Here is a 14,735-nt window from a genome sequence, read left to right on the forward strand (position 1 = left end):
GGTGGATAATAAATTTACGTTGAACTTGAACATTGAAACGTATTGTTTTTAAAACTTGTACTGATGAGAAATGATCTCTGTGAAGATCCAGGAGTGGAAAATGAACCGGTGTTCAGCCCCACTGCTCCATGCCAGACAAGAACCCCTATCTGAGTCTGTCCCATCTGTCTGTGCTTGACACACCTCCCTCTAAAGTTTCCTTTTTCTGTACCTGTCCCAGTGTCTTTTATTTTCCTTCACAACCTCATTCTCCTGCCTTCACCCTTTAACCTTTGATGACTTTACTAATCAATGTATGTTTTATCTAAACAGGATGACTTGGCCTCTGAGCCGTCTGTGGCAATGAATTTCACCGGTCCCTCATCTCTCTAAATGCATGCTCTCTGGTATTTGACATTGTGACCCAGAAGATTAAAAATGGCAGTTATCTACTCTATCGAGATCTTTCGTTATCTGATCAACTTCTATCAGGTCACCCTGAGCTCCTCCACTCCAGAGAAAACAGCCCAAGTTTATCCGAACTCTCCTCACACAGTAGCTCATGATTCCAATCCACACAACATCCTGGTGAACCTCTTCTGCAATCTCCTCATTGCTGCCCCAAACACCAGTGGCGTAATGGACTTCACGTAAGTAAATGGTGGATTGTTGATTAATAAGGGTGTCAAAGGTGACCGGTAGAAGGCAGCAGCGTGGGGTTCAGAGGGGACATCCAATAGCCGTGATCGAATGGTGGGGAAGACTCAGTGGACGGAATGGGTATTTCAGTTTCTACTGAATTGTTGTATCGTGTTGAGATGGCGAAGCGGTGGGGAGTAAGGTGCGGGTGCAGGTAAGAGTGAGTGTCCAGGTAGGAGATGGTGTTAAGCACCTTTTCACCACGTCTGGTAACCAACAACAGTTAACTCAGAGTGGATCAATCATAAGTGCCTTTATGTTTATTTGCAGCACGGGAAGACTAGCACTGCCCAGGTGCTGGTAATAGCTTTATCAAAAAGAGACAATACCATCACCCCTTTGGACACAAGTTCAAGGACAGGGTGCATTCTGTTGTCTGCTGAATCAACGTTTGGCATTCTTCCAGTAACACAGCTGCGGTTCTGCACTCAAGTGCTCAGGTACCATCAGCATCATGTTGCACCAAGATTATTAGCAAAGCACTCTGATGCAATACAGGTTCCATTTTGTTACAGAAAGAAATGCCAGTTTGGTACGACAAATGAAGTACGTTTCCCCAGTGGTGGAGAAGCATTCCTTCACACCCCCTTACGTCACTCCCCATTTCTGTTAACACCTCCGATCCTTCACACCTCACCATCTGTGAAAACCCTTACGTCACTCCCCATTTCTGTTAACACCTCCGATCCTCGTGGCCCTCGGCCCCTGAGAAACCCTTATGTCACTCCCCATTTCTGTTAACACCTCCGATTCTTCACACCTCGCCCTCTGTGAAAACCCTTACATCACTGCCCATTTCTGTTAACACCTCCGATCCTTGCAGCCCTCACCATCTGTGAAAACCCTTCTTGCCCTACACACATCGTCATTTTGTAACCCCGCCTGACCCCTACACCATTTGCCATCCCTGTAAAGCCCTCCACCATCCACACTGGCGCAATCAGCTGACAGCTGACCTGAGAAAGACACCCACCCTGGCAGGTAGCAGGGCTCACAAAACACACTCACACCAGCTGACATTTTTTATAACCCGACCGATATGCACGCTTATCTTGACTAAACCACTTCCTACCTTCCTATCTTTACCTTACCACGCTACCCCCACTGATCTCCCTCCTGGAACATATCCTTGCCAGCGAGGGAAGTTCTACACGCTCCCATTTACTTCCTCCCTCAGCTCCATTCTGGCTCAGAAACAGTCCTTCCAGGTGAGGCAACATTTCAAAATCGGGTAAGAATAGGATGATTCGGCAGATGAATGTGTGGCTGAGGAACTGGTGCAGGGGCATTGAACCAGATCTCTGGGTCATTGGGATCTCTCCTGGGGATGGAATGATCTGTACAACAGGGACGGGTTGCACCTGAACCTGGAGGGGTCCAGTATGCTCATGGGCAGGTTTGTTAGAGCTTGTGTTTAAAATAACTTGTCAGGGGGATGGGAACCGGAGTGTGAGTGCTGGGGATGAGGTAGTTGGTTGGCAACAGAGGTAGCGTACAGTGAGAGTAGCAGCAAGCGCCATGCTGCCTTCATGTTCTGAGAGACGGCACACCACACGATCAGGTTTATCTCTGCCTGCTCATGCTGTTTCTATGCCTGATACGAGAACCTACACACTGAATAGAAGCTTCCTTCACTGTGCTATCAGAATTTGGAACAGCCTTCCAGATGCTGTGGTTGGAAACATCAGCAACGATGGGTTCCAAGTCTTCAAGAGTCGAGTGCACAAACACCTATCATCTCTGGGAGGGAAGGCACATGCTTCTTCATAAGATATGATGAAGGGGACCAGGATGGCAATGCTTGGCTGTTGGCAGGTAGGGTTAATACCTGACTTTCAAGAGCACTTTGAGTTTTGTTCCGGCTGGACTTAGTCCTTAAACTGCTAGAGAACAGTGCGTAAAGAACAGATGCTGTTTTCTCCCGGTCATGATTAGTTTTTAGTTCCAAGTGCTTCTGTCACGTTTTGTCACCCTGCAACCTTATTCTTCAATCTGTTTGAATAATGGAGGACAGCATGTGTATAAATGTCTCTCTCCAGCAGACTTCATGATGATCATCATGACTCCAGTATTTCTACTATTTTTTTTAAATGTTTCTTAATTGTACATATGATTTTTTTTGTGTTCTATCGCTGAGCAGCAGTGAACCATCTGATTGGCCTATCAGAGTTCTGTTTGGGAACTAGCTGACTTGATCAGCATTTCTGATTCTGGCTATTGTTCACGATCACACGTAATAAAAAAAAATGCAGAGGCTGATATCAGGTGAAAATTGCAGTCAACGGAATGAGTTGCACCGTTAAAGTGAGACAACATCTATAAGGGTGATGAATGCAGGACTGAAGGAATGTGCGCAGTGTACAGAGTAACAGAGGTGAACTTTTAGCACAGTGTGATTTGAGTACATCTCCGTGTCGTGGCTGAAAGAAGATTACAACCCGGAGCTTAACGTCCAAGCAGACTCGTTGTATCTAAAGGACAGGTAAGTAGGCAAAGGGGGTGGGTGCCTCTGCTGGTAAATATGAAATCAAATCATTACAAAAAAAAGGGGCGGCAAAGGATCAGAAGATGTAAAATCTCTGTAGGTAGAGCGAAGAATCATTAAGCGTAACAAGACCCTGCGATGATTTATATGCAGACCTCCAACCGTTGTAAGGATGTGGTCGACGAATTACAATTGGAGAGAAAATGCATGCCAAGAGGGCTATGTTACAATAGTCATGGGGGATTACAATTAGGAAAATCAAGTTAGTGTTGATTACAGAGGGGGAAATTTGTAAAATTCCTTCGAGATGTCAGTTGAACACACTGGGGATCAGCTATTCTGTATTGTGTGTTGAGCGATGAACTGGAACTGAGCCCTGACGAAATCCCAGAGCACACTCGATGGGCCGAATGGCCTGATTGTGCTGTATCATGTGGAGTTCCAGTCTAACAAACCCCTGCAATGCTGAGTGACCAGGGTTCAGTCCTGGGTGTGATGAACTGCTGCAATATCCGCAGAATCTGACATTAACAGTCCCTCGTCAACTCGCAACTGGATTTAGTTACCATCTGACAGTGACTGTAGGTCAGGGTAGGAGACAGGGGGAGAGACTACATCTGCTGTCCCGTCTGACAGTGACTGTAGGTCAGGGTAGGAGACAGGGGGAGAGACTACATCTGCTGACCCGTCTGACAGTGACTGTAGGTCAGGGTAGGAGACAGGGGGAGAGAGTACATCTGCTGACCCGTCTGACAGTGACTGCAGGTCAGGGTAGGAGACAGGGGGAGAGACTACATCTGCTGTCCCGTCTGACAGTGACTGTAGGTCAGGGTAGGAGACAGGGGGAGAGACTACATCTGCTGACCCGTCTGACAGTGACTGCAGGTCAGGGTAGGAGACAGGGGGAGAGACTACATCTGCTGTCCCGTCTGACAGTGACTGTAGGTCAGGGTAGGAGACAGGGGGAGAGACTACATCTGCTGTCCCGTCTGACAGCGACTGCAGGTCAGGGTAGGAACAGGGGGAGAGACTACATCTGCTGTCCTGTCTGACAGTGACTGTAGGTCAGGGTAGGAGACAGGGGGAGAGACTACATCTGCTGTCCCGTCTGACAGTGACTGTAGGTCAGGGTAGGAGACAGGGGGAGAGACTACATCTGCTGACCCGTCTGACAGTGACTGCAGGTCAGGGTAGGAGACAGGGGGAGAGACTACATCTGCTGACCCGTCTGACAGTGACTGTAGGTCAGGGTAGGAGACAGGGGGAGAGACTACATCTGCTGTCCCGTCTGACAGTGACTGCAGGTCAGGGTAGGAGACAGGGGGAGAGACTACATCTGCTGTCCCGTCTGACAGTGACTGTAGGTCAGGGTAGGAGACAGGGGGAGAGACTACATCTGCTGTCCCGTCTGACAGTGACTGTAGGTCAGGGTAGGAGACAGGGGGAGAGACTACATCTGCTGTCCCGTCTGACAGTGACTGTAGGTCAGGGTAGGAGACAGGGGGAGAGACTACATCTGCTGACCCGTCTGACAGTGACTGTAGGTCAGGGTAGGAGACAGGGGGAGAGACTACATCTGCTGTCCCGTCTGACAGTGACTGCAGGTCAGGGTAGGAGACAGGGGGAGAGACTACATCTGCTGTCCCGTCTGACAGTGACTGTAGGTCAGGGTAGGAGACAGGGGGAGAGACTACATCTGCTGTCCCGTCTGACAGTGACTGTAGGTCAGGGTAGGAGACAGGGGGAGAGACTACATCTGCTGTCCCGTCTGACAGTGACTGTAGGTCAGGGTAGGAGACAGGGGGAGAGACTACATCTGCTGTCCCGTCTGACAGTGACTGTAGGTCAGGGTAGGAGACAGGGGGAGAGACTACATCTGCTGTCCCGTCTGACAGAGACTGCAGGTCAGGGTAGGAGACAGGGGGAGAAACTACATCTGCTGACTCTGTCGGTATCACCCCAGGTACTGAAGGCCTGTACAATCCTGTTCTCTGGTATTTTGCAGCACCATTACAATCTGAGACTGAGACAGGAAAAGATACCGGTGCTGGGGAAGACTTCCTCTTTGGTTCCTTTACCCAATACGGTGACTCCATCTGGACTTAATGACAACAGACCAATTGCCCTCATGTGATGAAGGTGATGCAGAGGCCGGTCCAGACTTACCTCGGACCCTCTACAGTTTCCCTACCAACCTCATGAGGGAGCGGATGATACCATCATCTCCCTGTTGCGGACAGCTCACTCCCACCGGGATGATGCTGGTGGCATTGTGAGAGTCACTGTTTTTGATTTCTTTAATGCCTTCAATACAATCCAGCCACGTCGTCTGAGCAAGGATGGGCGTAGTCAAATTCACTATCTCCTGGATTACTCCCTTCATGACTGATAGACCCCAGTTTGTACCGCTGGGTGGTTCTCTTCCTGAGGTGGAGATGAGTGACACTGGAGCCCCACAAGGGACTGTCCTGTCTCCGTTTCTGTTCACACTGAACACCTCAGACTTTCAGTACAACTCTGAGTCTGGCCACTTAAAGATGTTCCTTGATGGCTCTGCCGTAGTTGGATGCATCAGAGATGGGCAGGACTCGAGGTACAGAGGGCTGGTTTAACAGGATTATGGAATAGTGAGGGAAGAATCAACTGCTCCTGAACGTGGTCAAAGCCAGGGAAATGGTGATAGATTTTAGGAGGGAGAGGACTGTGATGAGTCTTGGATACATTCTGGGAGAAGAAGTTGCGATGGCGGAGGAGGACAAATACCTGGGTGTTCGCCTCGGCAAGAAACATGACTGGAAAACCAACACCAAGACAGTTTAAAAGAAGGGGATGAGCAGACTCTATTTTCTAAGGAAGCCAAGATCCTTGAACACGTGAGGCAGGATATCGCAGATCGTTTACCAGTCTGTTGTAGCGAGTTGAGTCTTCTTCGCTGCTTTACGTTGGGAAAGACTAATAAACTCATCAGAAAGGTTGGATCCATCCTTGGCCAGAACCCGGACTCTTTCGAGTGAGTGGTGGAGTGGATGTTATCGATTATGGACAATCCGGAACATCCTCTCCATGACCTACTGAATAGGCAGCAAAGCCCCGACCCCTTCTCAACAAACTCACTCAGCTCCGCCCTCACAAGGATCGTAACAAAAATCTTCTGCGACAGGTGAACACACATCATAGTTCAATAGTTTCTGCATTGTTATTTCATACATTATTATTGCACACTGATACAGTGTTATTGTGTTTATTATTATTCTGTAGTTTATTTTCAGTAAAGTCTGTCCGCTGCTTGCTGTGCTTTTAGATGCTGCTGAAACGAATGAATTTCCCACTCGGAATCAATAGAATATTCATTATTATTATTATTATTATTATTATTATTATTCTCCAGCCCTTTATCTCTCAACAATCAACTTCCCAGCTCTTTACTTCACTCCTCCCCCTCTCCCGGTTTACCCTGTCACCTCACCTGCCCCACATTCTGACTCCCTCCCTTCCTTTCCAGTGCTGAAGAAGGGTCTGGGTCTGAAAGGCCGACTGTTCACTTCTCTCCATAGTTGCCGTCTGTCTCCCTGACTTTCCCCCAGCATTTTCCGTCTGTTGTTTTGGATTTCGGCATCTGCAGATTTCCTTCTGTTTGCTCACACGCGCATGCGCAGAGGTATGAGGTAATCCCAAATATCGCGCATGCGCTCAGTAGACGAGAGGCTCACAAAGACCGGCCGCAGGTAGGAGGGGTCTCCGGTGGGGAATTAATAAGCGGCGTCTGAAACGTGATTGACGGGCTATTACTGTGAGCTCCTGGCGCACTGGTCCTGCACCCCAGGACAGCCCCGGTCCATTCCCTCTTTCTCAGCCCCACGATCCGTACCCAGTGCCGCCAGGCTTTCGGCTGATGAGCGGTGGGCCGCCGCCGTTTCTGCGGCGCATGCGCATCGCTCTATTGTTCGGTGGCTGACAGATAGGTTTCTGGTTCGTGTGGCCTTCTGGGTAAAGAGGCAGCCATGGATGACACTCCCAAGCGTTGTTCCCGTACAGTCGAAGGAAATGGGAGCGAATGAATCTCCCAAACACTGCCGTGTTTCAGCTATGTAAATCCGAGGATTAGTAACTCGGAACAAAAATGTAGTTCCCAGTTAATCTCGGTTGAAGAGTTCACCTTCCAGTCAGCGAAAATGTCAATTTGAGCTGTATGGAAATAAAACCTTCCGTCAGATTTAGTTCTCTCTGAGTAAATAACGATATGAAACACCTTTGCCTCGATGACAAGTGACTTGTGGCTTTTACATCACAGAAGTGACGCAGTCCAATGTGAATCGCCACTGCCTTCCACTTTATATTCATTGGCATTGCCATCGATGGGTTCATCACTGTCAATCAGCTGGTGGGAGGGTATCTGAGTAATTGGTAAATCTCCAGGATCATACATGTAGAAACAAGTGCTCTTTGTAGTCTTGTGGAACATGACCAGAACTTGAAATAATACCAAAGGACAGAGGCATATTGAGCCAAGTCTTAGGTTGATTGAAGTCAGAAATAGCGCATTCTCACACAGACAGGAATACAGTCAGAGAATTTGATGGTCAGTCAGAATGTCTGATCCGTGCCTTGTTCGAAGATGATTGCATATAGAAACATAGAAATCTACAATATATTACAGGCCCTTCGGCCCACAGTGTTGTGCCGTCCATGTAACCTATTCTAGAAACTGCTTCGGATTTCCCAACCGCATTGCACTCTGTTTTCCTGAGCTCCATGTACATATCTAACTGTCTCTCAAAAGACTCCATGGTATCTGCCTCTACCATCATCGCTGGCAGTGCATTCCATGCACCTACTACTCTCTGTGTGAAAAACCTACCTCTGACATCCCCTTTGACCCTACTTCCAACACCTTAAAACTATGCCCCTCGTGTTTGCCATTTCAGCCCGAGGAAATAAGTCTCTGGCTATCCACATGATCAGTGCCTTTCATCATCTTATACACATCTGTCAGCTCACCTCTCATCCTCCGTCGCTCAAAAGTTCACTCAACCTATTCTCATAAGGCATGTTCTCCATTCCATGCAACATCCTTGTAAATCTCCTCTTCAGTCTTTCTATGGTGTCCACATCCTTCCTGTAATGAGGTAACTGAACTCAAGACTCTAAGTGGGTTTAAAGAAGGTCTTATATAGCTGTAACATTACCTCACCGATCTTGAACTCAGTTCCATGGTTGATGAAGGTCTCCTTAACAACATTGTCAATCAGCACTGCAGCTTTGAGTGTAAAATTGACATGGACCACAAGATCTCGCTGATCCTCCACATTGCCAATAGTCCCAACATAATATTGTGTTCTGTCTTCAAATTTAATGTACCGAAATAAACCACAGCACACTTAACTGGGTTGAATTCCATCTGCCAGTTCTGCAACCTATCTGCATCCTGCTGTAACCTCTGGAGAACTGTCCACCCTCTTCACAACACCCTCAACTTTTGTATCATCAGCACCCTTCTACTTCCTCATCAAGATCATTTATAAACATCACAAAGAGAAGGAATCTCAGAACACATCCCTGCACAACACCACTGGTCACCGTCCTCCATGCAGTATACAAACCATCTACAACCACCTTTGGCTTCTGTGGGCAAGCCAATTCTGGATCCAGAAAGCAAGGTCTACTTGGATCCTTGCCTCATTACTTTCTGAATGAGCCTCACGTGAGGAATCTTATCAGAAGTCTCACTGAAAGCCCTGTACACAACATCCAGTGCTCTACCTTCATCAGTGTGTTTTGTTACATCCTCAAAGAATTCAATCAGGTTCGTAAGGCACGATCTGCCCTAGACAGAGCCATGCTGACTATCCCACATCAGATTATGCTTCTCCAAATGCTGATAAATCCTGCCTCTCAGGAGCTTCTCCAACAACTTGCCCTGCACTGAAGTAAGAACCACTGGTCTGTAATTTTCTGGCTGATCTCTACTCCCTTTTTTGAAAAGGGAAAAATGTCTTCGAACCCTTTATTACTTTTCCTCTCCCTATTGATATGCAAAGATCATCGCCAGAGGCTCAGCAATTTCCTCCCTCACTTCCCACAGTATCCTGGCGTATATCTCAAGTTGAGTACCCCCAACTTGCGTTGAAATTGGTAAAATTGTGACGCCAGAGCTCACATTCAGAGGAAATCATACAGAAACATGTAAAATTATGGAAGGAATAGATAAGATAAAGGCAGGAAAGTTGTTTCCACTGGTAGATGAGACTAGAACTAGAGGACATTGCCTCAAAATTCCGGTAAATTGGGATGGAAATGAGGAGGAACTGCTTTTCCCAGAGAGTGGTGGATCTGTGGATTTCTCTGCCCAATGAGGGAGTGGAGGCTTCCTCAGTAAATATATTTAAGACAAGATTGGATAGATTTTTGCATAGTTGGGGAATTAAGGGTTATGGGGAGAAGGCAGTCGGTGGAGATGAGTCCATGGCCAGATCAGCCATGATCTTATTCAATGGCAGATCCGGCTCTAAGGGCCAGATGGCCAACTCCTGCTCCTATTTCTTTTGTTCCGATGTTCTCACCACAGACAAAAACCTCTCCTGAAATATTGTCCTTCACCAATTGATGTCTTTTGCAAATATTTTTACAGGTTTGAAATTGCAGAGCACTTGTGTACGGTTATCTTAAACACAACAAAACATCAGTTTTTCTGTCTCTGTCTGGATATTTAAGGAGTAACTAAATATTTTCCTTGCAACGCCAACACATCTGTTGTCGATCCTTGGAGATGAAGAAGTATCTCATCCCAGCTGGTAAATGTATTCTGTCTCTGAAATGAAGTTTTCTGTTTTTACTCTGTGTAATTCACTGGAACCGGGAGATGAGAACACACCAGCATTTGTTCACTGGAGATCAGTTCTCAACTGCACTGATTGTACAAGGCATTCAAACGTCTGACTTTCTGAGTTGCCAGAGAATTGATCATAGTGAGATTTCATTCTCCTTCTCTCAGTGTGGGAAGAGATTCACTCACAGGCTACCCGCAGACACGCCAGTGAGTTCACAGTGGGGAGAGGCCATTCACCCACTCTGTGTGAGGGAGGGGAACCACTCAGTCATCCAGTAATGAAGATACATCAGCAAGTTCACACCATAGTGAGATGTTTCACCTGTTCTGACTGTGGGAAGCCATTCTGTTATTGATGCTAAAGGTATATCAGAAAATTCACCAGTGAGATGACATTGACCTGCTCGGACGTTGGTAAGACATTCACACACTCAACCACAACACAGTGACACCAGTGAGTTCACACTGGGGAGAAGCCATTCACCTGCTCTGAATGTGGGAAAGGGTTCAGTCAGTCATCTCAAATGAACGAACATCAGCGAGTTCATACTGAAAAGATGCCGTTCACCTGCTCAGACTGTGGGAAGGGCTTCACTCACTCCTCCAAACTACAGAGACACCAGCGAGTTCACACTGGGGAGAAGCCATTCACCTGCTCAGACTGTGGGAAGGGATTCGCTCAATTGTCCAACCTACAGACCCACCAGCGAGTTCACACTGGGGAGAAGCCATTCACCTGCTCAGACTGTGGGAGAGGATTCATTCAGTCAAATCACCTGCTACAACATCAGTTAGTTCACACTGGGGAGAGACCATTCACTTGTTCAGACTGTGGGAAGAGATTCCTTCAGTCATCTGACCTACTGACACACCAGCGAGTTCACACTGGGGAGAGGCCATTCACCTGCTCTAAATGTGGAAAGGTATTTGCTCGGTCATCTGTACTGAAGGAGCATCAGCGAGTTCACACTGGGGAGAAGCCGTTCACTTGCTCTGAATGTGGAAAGGTATTTGCTCGGTCATCTCAGCTCTTGAGACACCAGCAAATCCACTCTGGGGTGAAGCCATTCCTCTGCTCAGAATGTGGGAAGGGATTCCCCGATGCAGCTCAGCTGAAAGATCATCAGTTTGTGCACACTGTGGAGAGGCCATTCACCTGCTCAGACTGTGGGAAAGGATTCACTCGGCGTTCTCGACTACTGACACACCAGTTAGATCACACTGGGGAGAAACCATTCATCTGCTCAGAATGTGGGAAGAGATTCACCCATTCCAATCAACTGAAGGAACATCAGCGACTTCACACTGGGGAATGGCCATTCACCTGCTCTGAATGTGGGAAGGGATTCACTTGGTCATCTCGACTGAAGGTGCATCAGCGAGTTCACACTGGGGAGAAACCTTTCAGCTGCTCTGAATGTGGGAAGGGATTCACTAAGTCATCCAAACTTGTGAGCCACTACCGAATTCACACTGGGGAGAAACCGTTCACCTGATCAGATTGTGGGAAGGATTTCACTCGGTCATCTGAGTTTAAAATACATCAGCGAATTCACACTGCGGGATGCCACTCTCCTGTTCTGAATGTGGGAATGGATTCACTCAGTCAACTCAATTAAGACTATAAGATATAGGATCAGAAGTCGGCCATTCGGCCTTTCGAGGCTGCTCCGCCATTTAGTCATGGGCTGATCCAATTCTCCAGTCATCTCCACTCCCCTGCCTTCTCCCCATACCCTTTGATCCCCTGGCTAATCAAGAACCCATCTCTCTCTGTCTTAAATGCACCCAATGACTTGGCCTCCACAATTGCATGTGGCAACAAATTCCACAAATTTACCACCCGCTGACTAAAGTAAGTTCTCCTCATCTCTTTTCTAAATGGATGTCCTTCGATCCTGAAGTTGTGCTCTCTTGTCCTAGACTCACCTACCATGGGAAATAACTTTCGCATATCTAATCTGTTCAGAGCTTTTAAAATTCAGAATGTTTCAATGAGATTCCCCTCCCGACCCCAGCCCCCATTCTCCTGAACTCCAGGAAATACAGCCCAAGAGAAACCAGATGCTTCTCGTATGTGTAACGTGCTGTAAGGTTTCACTGCTCATGTAATGGCTTCTTTGTAATGTTCACTGCTGAAGTAACAGTTTCTCTGCAGCAGCAATGTTCCTGTTATGGCTGGCGATAACAGGACTGTGGGATGCATGTCAGCCAATCAGGATTTTGTTGCTCTGTCTCGTGAATCTGGGAGCAGTGGATTTTGCCAGAGACAGAGATGGAGAGAGAAGACGCGAATGGAGAGATTTGCTGGACTGCCGGACAGGGTGGACTCAGAGCGAGGGTCCAAAGGGCAGTGACGATTGGAGGAGGCCGATGGGGACCGATCGGCCTATCAGTGAGCTCCAATTTTGCGCTCAGACTGTTTAATAAGATTGGCCCTTTTTTCAATTTTGTTTCTCTACTAACCATACAGTCAAAGTAAGAGTTATAAAGCTTAATCGTTTAATCACAAAGTGTGTTCTGTTTGTTATTTCTGGGCACTGATCTGTAACAGGTGACACATCGCTCAGCATCCACCCAAACAAGGTTTCTTCAGTTTGGCCGGGCAGGGGGTTATCACCCCTTGATGAAGCTGCTAGGCAAAGCGAGATTTACAATTGTGGGGACTACGTTCGGGATTGATTCCGTTGGATACTGTGTGATTACCCTGAGAAATGAACCAGTGGGGCAGATATTTGTACTCAAGATGAATTGTTAATTCCACTGTTAAGTTCTGTTGAAGTTGCGATTGTGAGCGGAGCCTTGATAAAATGGTGGATACAGCTCTTGTTTTCATGCAGACCAGCGCTGAAGTAGCTGGCGGCGGAGATTTCAAAGACAGGGTTCTATCATTTCTGAGGAAGAGGGTAAAGAGTGCTCGGAGTTGGAAGGTCTAATGACTCCACGTCCCCCGGTGAAGAGTGAGAATTCTGAGGTAGTAGCCGGCCTTACTTCGCTAGCAAATAAATGGGAGAATCGGAGTCAGAGTCCAAGCTATGGCAGGCTCCACCTATTCTCTGGAATAACACCCACCCCTGAAGGGGAGGAGGAGTGTGAGACGTGGGCGGAACGGAGCTCTCAGTTGTTAGATGAGTGGCAGCGCTCGGATGATGAATAGCGGCAGTGATTGGTTGAAAGTTTGAATGGGCGGGCCGCTGACGTTGTCAGAACTGTCAGGTTGAATTATCCTGTAGCGACAGCTGTCAATTATCTAAAAGCGCTGGACAATGCCTTTGGTCCGACTGGAAGCCCAATGCAGCTCCTGGTGGGTTTTCAAATCTTGCGTCAGGAGAAGGGGGAGAAGCCTTCTGCTTTTATTTTTCGGCTGGAGAGGTAGGCGCAGAGGGGTCATTCAGGCGGCTGAGGTGGATCAGTTAAGAATGGACCAGATAGCCAGGGGTGGCCAGTCCCATGACCGGATTGTGTGGGGTCTCTGAGAGTCTTGTAAGACGGGTTCCCTTCCATCTTTTGTTGAGCTGATCGGAGAGGTACGGGACGAGGAGAACGCGGCGGAAGTGCGGGAGGAAGTGACCACAGATAGCCTACCCCGGGGAGCGGTCGAGGAGATTGCGGCAGAGCTGGGAACACCCCCAACTCCATATGATGGAGCTGATGCGGGGGGGCAGATCCCCCAATGGGACAAACAATGCGGAGGGCTGCTGGCAGCAGGTGTCACGCCAGAAGGAGAGTGAGCCCCCGGGTACCTCCGCAGGGAGAGTCGTTGGGAAAACCTAGAGGAGACCCAGCGAGGGAACGGCCTGGTGTCTCTGAGGGAACACGTTCCCAGCAATGGACCAAGGAATTCCCAAAATCAAAAGACCCTATTCCTGAAGACTTACTGGGTTCCCACTCCATTATGCCGCTATTGATAGAGGGTACTTACGCTAAAGCCATACTCGGCACTGGATCGCAGGTCACGTTACTGTACCATTCGTTTTGCAACCGGTATCTGAAGCATTGACCCATGACATCATTCAATGCACTGGAGATCTGAGGTATCATTGCTGGTGATTATCCGTATGACGGTTATTTGTCAGTGAAACTGGAGTTGTCTGAGGCCGATGTGGGAGTGTCTGAGGTTCTTGATGCATTGGTGCTGGTTTGTCCATAGCCTGTGGAGACGGTCGGAGTTTCAATTCTGCTGGGGACCATCACCCCTCTTGTGAGCAGGCTCATGGGGGCCTGCAAGCAGAAGGCGAGTGAGAGTTTATTGGGAACATTGTCCGTGCACCCAGTGTTTCGAGCTGCTGTTGATGAAGTGCGTGACAGCTATGGTCTGCATACCGAATTTTAACGAGGGACTGTGTGGTTCACCTAGTCGAAGCCAATGGTGGTACGGCTCGGGGAAGCAGCGAGAGTGATGGGGACCCCCAAATTTCTTGGAGTGCCTGAGGGAGAACCCCTCTTAGTGGACGCTCTGGAGAACCACGAGGTGGAGTCGGGATTTCCTGCTGGGGCACTGGTGAGGCCCGAATTGCAGAAGCCCTCAGTTGTACAGGCAAGTAGAATGGCAGTGATCGTCAGGAACACTATGAAGAGGGATGTCAGCTTCAAGCGGGGGATGCTTCTGGCGCATTTGTTCCTGGTGGCTGTAATGTCTAGTGCCCCCGTGAGTCACGCCGGGGAGAAACTATTGGAAAAGCGGGGAAAAGTTGACAGCTAAGTCATTCAACTTCGGGGACTCCCCGGTGCCGCCGGGTTGGAAGA

General features: G+C 48.2%; 1 protein-coding gene and 1 pseudogene across 2 annotated transcripts in view; one reads left to right on the plus strand and one right to left on the minus strand.

Moving 5' to 3' along the window:
- The window catches only part of LOC134340926 (oocyte zinc finger protein XlCOF6-like), a 408,299-nt gene that overhangs the window by 174,938 nt on the left and 218,626 nt on the right, over nucleotides 1-14,735 (minus strand). The gene's annotated exons all lie outside the window — the stretch shown is intronic.
- Nucleotides 6,875-13,058, plus strand: LOC134340935 (gastrula zinc finger protein XlCGF57.1-like; annotated as a pseudogene).

This window comes from Mobula hypostoma, chromosome X2 (assembly GCF_963921235.1).
Source record: "Mobula hypostoma chromosome X2, sMobHyp1.1, whole genome shotgun sequence".
Classification (NCBI taxonomy): Eukaryota; Metazoa; Chordata; class Chondrichthyes; order Myliobatiformes; family Myliobatidae; genus Mobula; species Mobula hypostoma.